The sequence below is a fragment of the Porites lutea genome, chromosome 12, assembly GCF_958299795.1.
Source record: "Porites lutea chromosome 12, jaPorLute2.1, whole genome shotgun sequence".
NCBI classification, from domain to species: Eukaryota; Metazoa; Cnidaria; class Anthozoa; order Scleractinia; family Poritidae; genus Porites; species Porites lutea.
The window spans coordinates 17,174,394-17,186,514 of record NC_133212.1 but is presented as its reverse complement, the minus strand read 5'-3'; the positions used below and the strand labels follow the sequence as shown (position 1 = coordinate 17,186,514).

General features: G+C 39.1%; 1 pseudogene; it reads right to left on the bottom strand.

Moving 5' to 3' along the window:
- Positions 1–3,398: 3,398 nt before the first annotated feature.
- Positions 3,399–12,121, bottom strand: part of LOC140953589 (lactadherin-like) — a 69,524-nt pseudogene continuing 60,801 nt past the window's right edge.

Below are 12,121 nucleotides of genomic sequence, written 5' to 3'. Positions count from 1 at the left end.
TGAGCTGCAAATTAAATGGCTGTCTGTGTCATGCCAGTTAACTTTTTTTGTTTGTAAAATTTTCTACAACCAGATACAATTATATTTCTTCCATTACACGAGTTAAGTTTTTGTGACAAGCTTTAAAATACAAAGCATTTGCATTCCCGAAAAGCTAATTAATAACCAAGGGATATTTCGCTTGAGTCTTCCTGTTTGACTTCAAGTTGTTTGTTGAAAAGTTAAGGGTCAGAGGGGGAGAAAATCCATGCTTGGCCTTAAAAGGAAATTGTTGTTTTCTTTTCTGCCGTAAGAAAATTTGTATTCTAATTACAACATTGTAATACAATACGATGAGGTTCAATTTTACGATTTTTATTGATTTGTTTATAAGGCGGGGAATTGAAGTGAGTAAAGTTCGAAAATCAGAACGGCTTTTAGACTTGATTTCTTGCCACTGTTCTAGAACCCAATCTGTTTTCCTGGGTGCACCGGTCAAAATCGTCCAGTAAACGTAAAAACAATACATTAGCAGGAGAGTGTGAGGAATGTCAAAACGTTTTCCGCAGTGAAGGACCATTGCAAAATTAAGTTAAAACAAAACACATTGGGGCGATTCACGAAGTTTAGCCAATATGAGGAAAAAAAAAACAGTTTTAACTCGAAACATTAAAACGGATATGTGAAGGTTTAAAGATCGTCCTCTATACGGTCTACGTAAAACATAATGTTTAAATATTTGTGCTGACAAAAATGGCGGCTCGGTTGCTCGAGGTAAGACGTCGTCTTTCTGTACCATTCTTTGTCGTTTTTACTTGAAACGTAAAATTTTTTGCAAACATTTGCTTTCAATTTTTTTTTTCATAAATAAGCCTCGATTTTGGGCCAAATTTTCTCGTTAGGAAACTCTGAGTTCACGAAACGGCTTTCACTACGTGAACAAACGGGAGTTGTATAAACAATCCATCTAGCACAAAACTCGGCGACAGGAAATGGAAAAACGCCTTTTTGTATCCTTTCAAGTCTTTTCTTGCCTTAAAAAAAGTCAACCCTAGCATTTTGTTTAAAAGATCGTTCTCTAAAACAATGGGACAAACACCGAGCTCACACATTATCTACTCGCTAGGAGGTGAATACTGTTGAATTGGCCGAGATAGCGAACCAATTAGATTGCTAAAATCACCAAGATCACTGAGTGTGTTTATACTAATTGCTGGTAGTGAATTGATCTTAGCTTAGCTACTCAAAAATGTATTTCTACACAAGTCCAGGGTTTAATTTTACAGCTTTCAAGCACGAGGATGAGAATTGGTCGCTCAGAGTAATTTACGTCAGAGTTGCAAGTAACGGAAAGCATTAGTTGTTAAAATATTGGTATAAATATTAGCCTGCGTCGAAGACTCCACACTGCCCGAAAAGACTTCTGTCGAAACTTCCATAAAACACAGCTGTGAAGAAGACTACCGAACTGAAGAACATCGATTGGGATTTTTTGAGGTTTTCTTTGTAGAGTCAGCGAAACAATTTTTGTCAATAAAGCACTTGCAGCGAATTGTTCTATTAATGTTTAGCTGTCACGCAGGTCAAACAGTAAATATGCTAGTTTCATCACTCTGCCGCCGTTGTATACAATCTACTATGGCGTATATAATGCTGGTTTTCCATGACTTCATCAAACTTCAAAACTAGAGATCGATCCTTCATGAAGTGCTAGGGAAGCTTAAAACTAATATTTAGACAATTTTCACTTCGTATAAGGACACTTCGTTTTGTAATACAGTAGGCTTGAATTCTTAGCTTTCACTTGACGCGGCATTTACATGGCGGCCGAGAAAGCTGTCATGTAGATTAAAAAGGTGACTTACTTTGGGGGATTTTTGATTTGAACAAACATTGAATTAGAAAAATATTGCTTTAACGTTTATGAGTTCCTTGAGAGCTGAATTCACGCTTTCTTAGCGTAACTCAGTTGCAGATGTTTCTGTTGGTTCTGGTCGCCATGTTGGTGCCCATCAAACATTGCGTCTTCATAAATCATATTCTTCGAATATCTCGCATGTGAAATGAAGCACCTCCTTTCATTTCCTTTGCTTTTTTTTCGGATGGCACAATGTCAATGAAAACCAGCAATATGTGAGTGCGAACGCCTAAATTGTTTGGTAAGATGCGAAGAATCTTTCGGTTTTCGCGCCTGCACTGACTTTGCGCAGTAGAAATCCAATGACGCGTCATTGAATCTCGTCGGAGGAGAGAGGTAATTTTCTTTGTTTGTCTTACTCTCCATCATTGTGTTGTGAAACTCAGTTGCGTAGTTTATTTTGAAAGGAGATATTAAAACTAGAAGACCTTTTTAGTCTCGCTTGCGTAAGCAGCGAGACTCATAATCTGCAACGCGTTTTTCTTCGTATTTGGGACACAAAAGGGGGTCATTGTGCCAGGCGTTCCGTGCGGAGACCGTAGAAACTGGGACAAAGAATCGTTGCGTGATCGAAGCCACGCATGTTTTGCGAAGAAAGCTTAGGAAAGATTAAATCTAGCGCTTTTCCGAAACGTGTCGGTCCGCGAATTCCATCGCCTCAAAGCGTTTGATTACTTTGGAACAAATGAACACTACTGAGTGGTCAAAAAAAATAAAAAAAAATAAGAACACCTTAGCAAAACTGCGATGGTCGGGTGTTGTAAACTTTCATTGTGTGCATATGGGTCTTGTGATTAGCATGCGGTTTATTTTCGGCGATGATTGAAATGCCATGTAAATCACTTCTTTGATCTCTGGCAATGTTGTAATTTCTCTGGAATCCACGCGTAAAGCCTGCGACCGCAGACGTATTTCCGGTCGTCCCTAACACGCGTCCTGAATCAATTCAGAAACAAATAAAAAGTACTGACGACGATAAAGTAGGAAGTGAAAAAACCTTTAGTGAGTAAATCCTGTTTCGTGTAGAATTAATCGCCTCCTCATTTTCCCATCTAATCTCCAAGCAAGCGAGACTGACAGCCGCTGTAGGAGCGTTATAGTTCATTACGTAATGAAATGATGTCTCTTGATAAGCATTTGACACAAAAGGGCTAAATGTCATTCTTGAACGAAAAGCCAGTCCAGTTATCATAGCAATATATCAGCTGTACTGGTTTTGTTTTGCTAGAGCGGCGGTACGCTCCAGCATGAATAAGGAAGTATCCCTCAACCCATCCCCCGGTTCCGCCTAACACATACGTATCAAGAGAACTTGAGGCAGTTGAGTCGAAACATACGGCAAATCCTCTTTTATTTCTAACTCTGAAATTAGAAATACCCCCCTTATAAATCATGACCCTTTATACTTATATTAATCTCACGGCTTCCATGATATAGATATTGCATTGCATTGCATTGCATTGCATGATTACTACCATACTAAACCAATATCACATCCACGGCTTTGTTCTACTTTAAATAATGTTTCACCAAGCTTTGCCCCTTTAATATATTTATCCTAGTTTTGTTGCTGCAATTTCCAAAATCACATTTTTCCTAAAGTTAGCTCAAATCCCACAGTATCCTTCTTCATGGCGCCCATAGGACCTCGTTCTGAAGAAAATATTAAGAAGTTTATTAGTGTGGTGGTAGCATATACTTCTCTAAACTTCTCCCCCCCCCCCCCCCCCATCATAATTGCGAGTAACCTCCATTGGCTTAAGAAAATAAAATGAGTAGTGAAGTTAATGTTGTACTTCCAGCAGTGATTTAGTGAACTGGATTTAGGAAAAATCAATTATGTATCGGGGAGCAAGGACTTACAATGGGCCTCCGGACTCAGCAAGGCAGTGTAAGTCTCTGCCAAAATTTAAAGAGATGCTAAGAACAGTTATTCTGTTATTTTGCTGTATAGTACATTTTTCAAGAATCTGTCTTTACATAATATAGGTTATATTCTCATGTATTTAATTTTAGTTTATCGGGACCCACGTTGATATCAGCCCTGCTGAAGGGGCAAATCCTGTATAAATATAGGTAAATAACTTATTAAAGTACTAACTAAATAATTTTTCTTTTTTATGATTGTTATTCAACTAGTTATCTATAAATCATCTTGTAAGTTAGCATGCAACGATTCCGGTTTCATATGGCTTTGTCAATTCTCGTTGTGAGAGTAGTTAATTATTGGTCCAAAATTTACTCTTTTGGGGTGGGGGTGAGGTGGGGGGGGGGGGGGGGGTTGGCGGCTATTAGAAAGCGATATTCAGAAGCAATAGTCTGAAAATCGCGGGATGCTCTTAAGGAGAAAAACAACAACTTTGATTCACCGCAACAATTATCCCTTAAGACTGTTCGCGTTCTTTATCTGTGCACGTGATGGCTAACATCAAGAGCTTAGTATCAAAAGCCACCTTCTGACTTGATTCTACTTGGCGATCGAAATCTGGGGAGAGTGCAGAGGTCCGTTAGGGACCATGACTGGGGCAGCATATATGAGCATCGAACAAGTACGTTCAATGCTCGATCGAAAATAGAGGTCTCATAATCTCCTAAGAGTAAACGATCAGCTTTAAAATATCTTACTTGTTTTGCAGCCGTAAAACTCTAACCGCAGTGCTTCGTAAAGAAAATAGGACTCAGGGATAACCCTTATATATCTTGCGTTGATAGGCGGGTTCAGTACATGACTGACAACGTTCATTCGATCCACATTTCCGTCAAAGGTCTTAAAAAGAAAATTCATGGTTGTTACGGAGTGTAACTTAGTATACAATGTACACAGTTGGACCTCATTCAAAACCTGGTTCGCTTAGCTATTTCACTTTCTCACTATTCAAGGGTGAGCAAATTTAGTTGCAACATGAAGCTAATTTTTAAGTTATATCAAGTACATGTGTGCGATGCCGACGTATATGCGCTTTGAACAATGAAGTACGATGTCGGCCAAAATGTGAATGAATGACGATATGTGAAAAAATAACGCAAAATATTCAGCAAGAATTGACGTCGAGAAATTGAAGACACTATCGTAACATGACACTTAGACTAATATGAGCTTTTACTTGCAGTGTGGAAACCTCCTTTAAAATAGACGAGATTTATTTACTGGGCCCAGGCTTCTCGTGCGTTAAGTTTAGGTTGCGTTCTCCTAAGGCCGAACGCAATTACATGTATGCTACCTAAAAAACCAGTCAGTACCTTGGTATGCCCGCTTTGCTGATATGGCTTGAAACTGTAACCATTGTCACTATATTGCAGGGTATAGCTCTTAACCCAGTGATCGGCATTGTAATAACCTTGAGTTGATATACCCGTGATTTGTGTCACAGATCCGAAGTCCACCTGAAGCCATTGGTTGTGGTCTTGATATAAGGGTATCCAGGCCCCAACTCGCCCAGCTTCACCCTGGTAATGAAGTCTAGCATTCTCAGGACCAAATGCTGAAGACAGTTTGGTGGAAGCAGTTATTGCGGAATTCGGGACGTGGCCACTTTCCATCCCCAGCGGATGCCTGCAAGTTGGTAGCTCTGGGATGGGAAAACCTACAACAGGACAGCGGTTACATGAATAGCAACTAGATAACAAAACGATATACAGTAAAACCTCTACTGTAAGCGAACCTGTATTTAGTGGTCACCCTCTATTAAACGGTCGCGGTCACCTTTTCCTTACGAGTTCTTTTCTATTTTCTAGCAAAACGGGTCATTTTGACAAGACGAGCTCAATCTTTCAGGGGATAGATACCGTAAAATTTTGAAAATAAGCCCCTCCATGTATAAGCCCCCCAAACTCGTAACGCAAAAAGCCCTCCGTTAAATCGCCCCTCGAAATATGAGGCCCCCGGGGGGCTTATACTTGAAAATTGCCCTCAAATACACAAGTAAAACGAGGCAAAAACGGTAAATTTCCTTCCATTTATAAGGCTAGCCCCATCGATTTTGAAACGCAAATTTCCCTCCGCAGATAAGCCCCTCAAAAAGGGCCTTTGAAAAATATAAGCCCCGGGGCTTATTTTCGGAATTTTACGGTATTTGGCTCTTTCACCATATCCATGTTCTTGAATATTTCTTAGGTTTGTCAATCCTGTTTTAAATGGCCCGAGAGCTTTTCCCCAATGGTGACAGCTTCATACAGGTTTGGCTGTAGGCCGTGATCAGGATGGTACACAACTTTGAACTTACACTGGGATCAATTTAATAAAACTTTTAAAGTGTATTTTACAATTATAGCCATTGTTTTAGAGTCTGAAAACAACAGCTACACCTGTAGATTGCACCATGTAAAAGTTTTATTTAATTGACCACTGGTTAAGGCAAAAACCTTGACTAACCATTTGATTTTCTGAACTTAATGTCCATTCGAGCGTCTCTTATAGTACTGTAGCAACCAACTAAGTGTGTTCTTGGCTCAGTTAAAACTTAACAGACATATCTAGCTTATCTATCTATCTAGCTGGAAAGTACAATCCTGGGCCCGGTTCCTGAAAGGCCAATTTGCGCTAGCCAAGTATTTACCTTCCTGTGCATGCTAAGAGAAACATTTTGAGTTATCATAACTGTATCTCAGAGACTGAGAGATAACTGTATCTCAAAGACTCATCAGTATTTTGTTAGCTTGAGTTACAAGTTCGTAGACAAGGAAACTATGCTTAAAATTTGGCTTAATCTTGGGTTAAACTTACGGAGCCCTGGTCTCTTGATGTCGCGCATTACTTTGCAAGCTCGTGCATGACTTAAGGGCGCATACCTGGGTTCGACTATTATTCATGTCAACTTACACGACCCAAAACCCTATCAACTTCATTCCAACCACTTACTGAAAAATACAACTTCCCATCTGTGTTTACAGCTGGGCTACGGGCGCCCAGATGGGTTCCCTGTGCACTGAGGAAGTGACCTTTGAACGGCGTGCACGAAACTAACGCGTAATTAAAGAGGAGAGTCGGAGTTACTTTCAGTGATATACTTCACTGACTGACCCCGGGTACCTACGTACCTGTTTTGCAGCCATAGAATTCAGCCCTAAGCGACACCCAGGCGTAATATGCAGTAGGAAGGATTCGAATGTAGCGGCAAATGATAGGATTAGTCAACTCATGAGTGACAATTCCATTTCTGTCCGAGTTGCCGGAAAAGACCTTCAATTTCAAAACAAAAAGTTCAAGAAACAATTTTTTTAGGTTCAACGACTTTTTGATATAGAACTATACATCATAGTTATTAATTTGCTAGACTTTCCCCTCTCCCCAGAATAAGGTTGTCCCATTCACTTTAAACGACCACTTTTTGTGGCGACGGTTTTAAATGTTCCCATTTCTTGATGCATAGTTTGATAACCGTGTTCGCATGTATGCACTTCACTAATTAATAACAGTACGTGGGCAAATTTTAGTACAACATGGAACTATGCATATCCTAACTTAGAAAATACATGCTATGAATTCCTTGCTTTGAAATTTTTAAAAGTAGACGTTCTTCCTCTCTTAAAATACCGTGTGGCAAGAAATTTTTGCGGGTTCATATTTTGGCGATTTTTGCGGTTTTTGCGGTTTTTCCAGCGATCCACAAAATTAAGTTCCCGCAAATAAAAATTGTCGGACATACTTTTTCCGCAAAAATTATCTCCAGAGTAAATATTCTCCAACTTAAATTCACGACTCAAAAATACAGTACTACGAAATCGTGTCTGTCATGGCAATCACAACTTGCCTCTCTCACTCAGAAACAACTAAATACTGGTTTATTGCTTGAAATATGTATTTCTATTGCACGTACTCAATAAAAACGAAAATATAATCAATGCTGGGTACATGGGTACTTTCTGAAAATCGCAAAAATTAATTCTAAGCAAAACCGATCTGACCTTATCGGAAAAATAAGTTCCCGCAAAACACAAGAAATTGCCAATCCGCAAAAAATAAACCCCCGCAAAAATTTCTTGCCTCACGTTAGATGTGTATGGATCTCTTCTTGAAATAAAAAGAAAAAAAAAGACCCCCGGTTCGATTCTCGCATGCGACCACCTCCCGAGAACGACCACTAGATCTTCGCAGCATTGGTGGTAACCGATGAAAGGTTCGATTATTTTTATATTAATGCTAAAGTACCTTTGGATAAGAGGCTACTTCCGTGTAGTCTTTGAAGAATATCCCATCGTAGGAATAAGACAGACGATATCGTGTCACCCACTGGTAGGCATATTTTCTTCCTTGGGTTGCAATCCTCGTCACTTTAGTCCAACTTCCAAAGTCAACTTGAAACCAGCTGTTTTTCAGATAATGAGCACCTCCAGACGACCAAGCAGCAGGTGCAGGTGTCGCATAATTTAGTCTTCCTCTGTTAGGACTATGAGCAACGCCTGCCTCACTGGAAGCAGTCAAGGCGGAGTTCGGAATGGCACCGTTCTGCATTCCAAGCGGTTGATCACAAGCCGTTTCAGAAAAACCTTTTAAAAGAAATCAGGGCGATTATAGTGGACATTCCTTTAGGCTATAATCATACAAGAGATGTAAGAAGTAAGCGATATCTGCTAGCTGCTTCACGTTTCCTCGTCGATCACCTGCATGACTCAGGCTTTCATTTAATTGAAATTTTCTTCGTCGTCGTAGTCTTCCTTAGTCGCACTTATCTATCGACTGAGGGCCTGGAACCAACCCTGTTGTCAGGGTTCTCTCCCACTCTTTCCAACCCTGGGGAACGACGTTGGTCTGGGATAGGCTCGTTCTCATCAAAGAGGGGCGGATAGCTTCGGCACCCGCTCGAGCGCAGGATATCTCGACTGTCGTGGATTCGTTTCAAAAAAAAATCTACGATACAACCTTTTACGTTCATAATACGCTCATAAGTTTGCGATTTTTGTTTGACAGTGTATCACGAAAAAGAACATGCTAAAAATTACTCTGCAACACATTTCCTTTGGGACGGTCTTGTAAATCTTTTAAATACCAAATAACGACCATGAACCTTGGTCCATTGTAATTATTAGAAACCGCTGAATGATTAGAAAATAACGATCAGAAAACGCTGAATTTCAAACGGCTGAAAGGGTGATGTACTTGACTTAATAAAATTGATCAACGTACTTCTTGAATTATCCAGAAAAACATTACAAGAAATTTTTAATACTCTCATAAAAGAAACTTACCAAATCTTAATGACACCTGTAGAAGAAATACAATCGCCACAGTAGTCTTCATACTGACTTCAGAACAACTCTGAACCTTGGTCTTGATGTGAAGTAGTACGGCTCGTAAGATGCCGCTTTTTTATAGTGACTAGCCAAGGATGTTTTAAGTCATTATATTTTCCTGTCTCGAGTTGCTAAGGCATTACTGAATGCACAAGAAATATTTTAATATAATATAATATAATATAATAATATATATTGCAGGCAACAAATATTTGTTGTATTCTAATTACAACACTGTAATGAGATACGGTGAGGTTTATTGATTTTTCCTTTTTTCGGTTGGAACACGACTGCCTATTAGACTTTGCAATTTATTGTTCTTTTTGTTATAAAATTTTGACAAATGTATGAATGGTTTTTGGGGTTCCTGTTGTATTGACCGTTCGACCGCATTGAGGGGGGAGGGGTGGGGGGAGGGGTGGGGGGAGGGAGAGGGGGCATTATTACCTAATTAGTCAACAGCGGAAGTCAAGAAAGGTCACGAACTTAGCCGTGAGCCGCAAAGCAAATGGTTGGCTGTGTCATGCCAGTTATTTCTTTGTGAAAGTTTTGAACCCAGGAGTCATTTCACTCAAAAGTAGGTTGAGTTTGATCGTCAATCCTGAATTGAATAGGACTTTTGTTGTTGACAGTGACTGACGTTTCGACAACCTGTGTGGTAGTCATCTGTGGTAGTCATCTCCACTCTGAAGATCACTACCACACAGGTTGTCGAAACGTCAGTCACTGTAAACAACAAAAGTCCTATTCAGGACTACGTTCACCCGGACGATCAAACTCAACCTAGTTATTTCTTTGTTTGTAAAATTTTCTACGACCAGATACAATTGTATTTCTTCGGTTACACGAAACAAGCTTTAAAATCCAAAGCATGTGCATTCCCGAAACGCTAATTAATAACCAAGGGATATTTCGCTTGAGTCTTCCTGTTTGACTTCTTGTTGTTTGTTAAGAAGTTTAGGGTCAGACGGGAAGAAAATCCAAGCTTGGCTTTAAAAGGAAATTGTTGTTTTCTTTTCTGCGGTAAGAAAACTTATATTGTAATTACAACACTGTAATGCAATACGGTGGGGTTCAATTTTACGATTTTTATTGATTTGCTTATAAGGCCGGGAATTGAAGTGAGTAAAGTTCGCAAATAAAAACGGCTTCTAGACTTGATTTCTTGACATTGTTCTAGAACCCACTCTGTTTTCCTGGGTAGACCGGTCAAAATTGTCCAGTAAACATAAAAACAAGACATTAGCAGGAGAGTGTGGGAAACGTCAAAACGTTTTCTAGTAAAGGACCATTGCAAAATTAACTTGAAACAAAACACATTGGGGCGATTCACGAAGTTTAGCCAATATGAGGAAAATAAAAACAGTTTGAACTCTAAATACTAAAACGGATATGTGGAGGTTTAAAGATCGTCCTAAATACGGTCTACGTAAAACATTGTTTAAATATTGGCGATCGACCAATTGGGTTGATGACGCATGCGTTGTTTAATTGCATTCAGTTTAAAAAACATGAATTTCAAGGAACGTTTGAAATATCAAGCGCACAAAGGGATCTTCTTTGAACAAAATTGTGCGGTTAGTGTTTAAGAATATGAATTTATCCATATCTGAAGTAATAATTTAAAAATGAAAAAAATGCCCATCTGGTTTAACCTATTTTCTTTGAAATCGAGGTGAATAGTGGCTGAATATATTTACCAAGGCGCGAAGCAGCAAGGTAAATATTCCTAAAGCCACTATTCACCGAGATTGAAAAGAATAATTGTTTTAGTATATACACACGAAATGATCTCAACAAAATCAGAGAGGAAACCATCAAAAAGTACGATTTGATTGACGGATCAAATCACGTGAGAGTTTAAAAATAGATCTTTGCAGAATTTTCTAACTTGGCAATTTACAAGTTTATCACTTCGCAAACAACAACGTAATGGCTTAAATGGAGAAGAAAAGTAGAGCTTTGTTGTTTTCGGTCGACTCGCCAAGTTTAGAGGCAAAAAGCTTTGTTGTGTCGTTCTTCGTATGAAGTGCTGACAAAAATGGCGGCTCGGTTGCTCGAGGTAAGACGTCGTCTTCTTGTACCATTCTTTGTCCTGTTTACTTGAAACGTAGAATTTTTTGCAAATATTTGCCTTCAAATTTGTTTTTCATAAATAAACTTCGTATTTGGGTCAAATTTTCTTGTTAGGAAACTCTGAGTTCACGAAACGGCTTTTTCTACGCGAATAAACGGGGGTTGTATAGACAATACATCTAGCACAAAACGCGGCGACAGGAAATGGAAAAACGCCGTTTTGTATCCTTCCAAGTCTTTTCGTGCCTTAACAAAAGTCAACCCTAGGATTTTGTTGACTTTTAAAAGATCTTCCTCTAAAAAAAATTGGGGAAACACCCAGCTCACACATTATCTACGAGCTAGGACGTGAATATTGTTGAATTGTCTGAGATAGCGAACCAATTACATTGCTTAAATCACCAAGATCACCGAGTGTGTATATACTAATTGCTGGTAGTGAATTGATCTTAGCTTAGCTACACAAAAATGTATTTCTACACTAGTCCATGTTTTAATTTTACAGCTTGGCAAGCACGAGGATGAGAATTGGTCGCTCAGAGTGATTTACGTTAGTTGCAAGTAACGGAAAGCATTCAATTCGTTTTTAAAATATTGGTATAAATATTAGCCTGCGTCGAAGACTCCACACTGCCCGAAAAGACTTCTGTCGAAACTTCCATAAAGCAAAGCTGTGAAGGAGACTACCGAACTGAAGAACATCGATTTAGGATTTTTTGAGGTTTCCTTTAGCTTTGTAGAGTCAGCGAAACAATTTTTGTCAACATAACACTGCGAATTATTCTATTATTTTTTAGCTGTCACGCAGGTCAAACAGTAAATATGCTAGTTTCATCACTCTGCAGCCGTTGTATACAATCTACTATGGCGTATACAATGCTGGTTTTTACATGAGGTCATCATACTTCAAAACTAGAG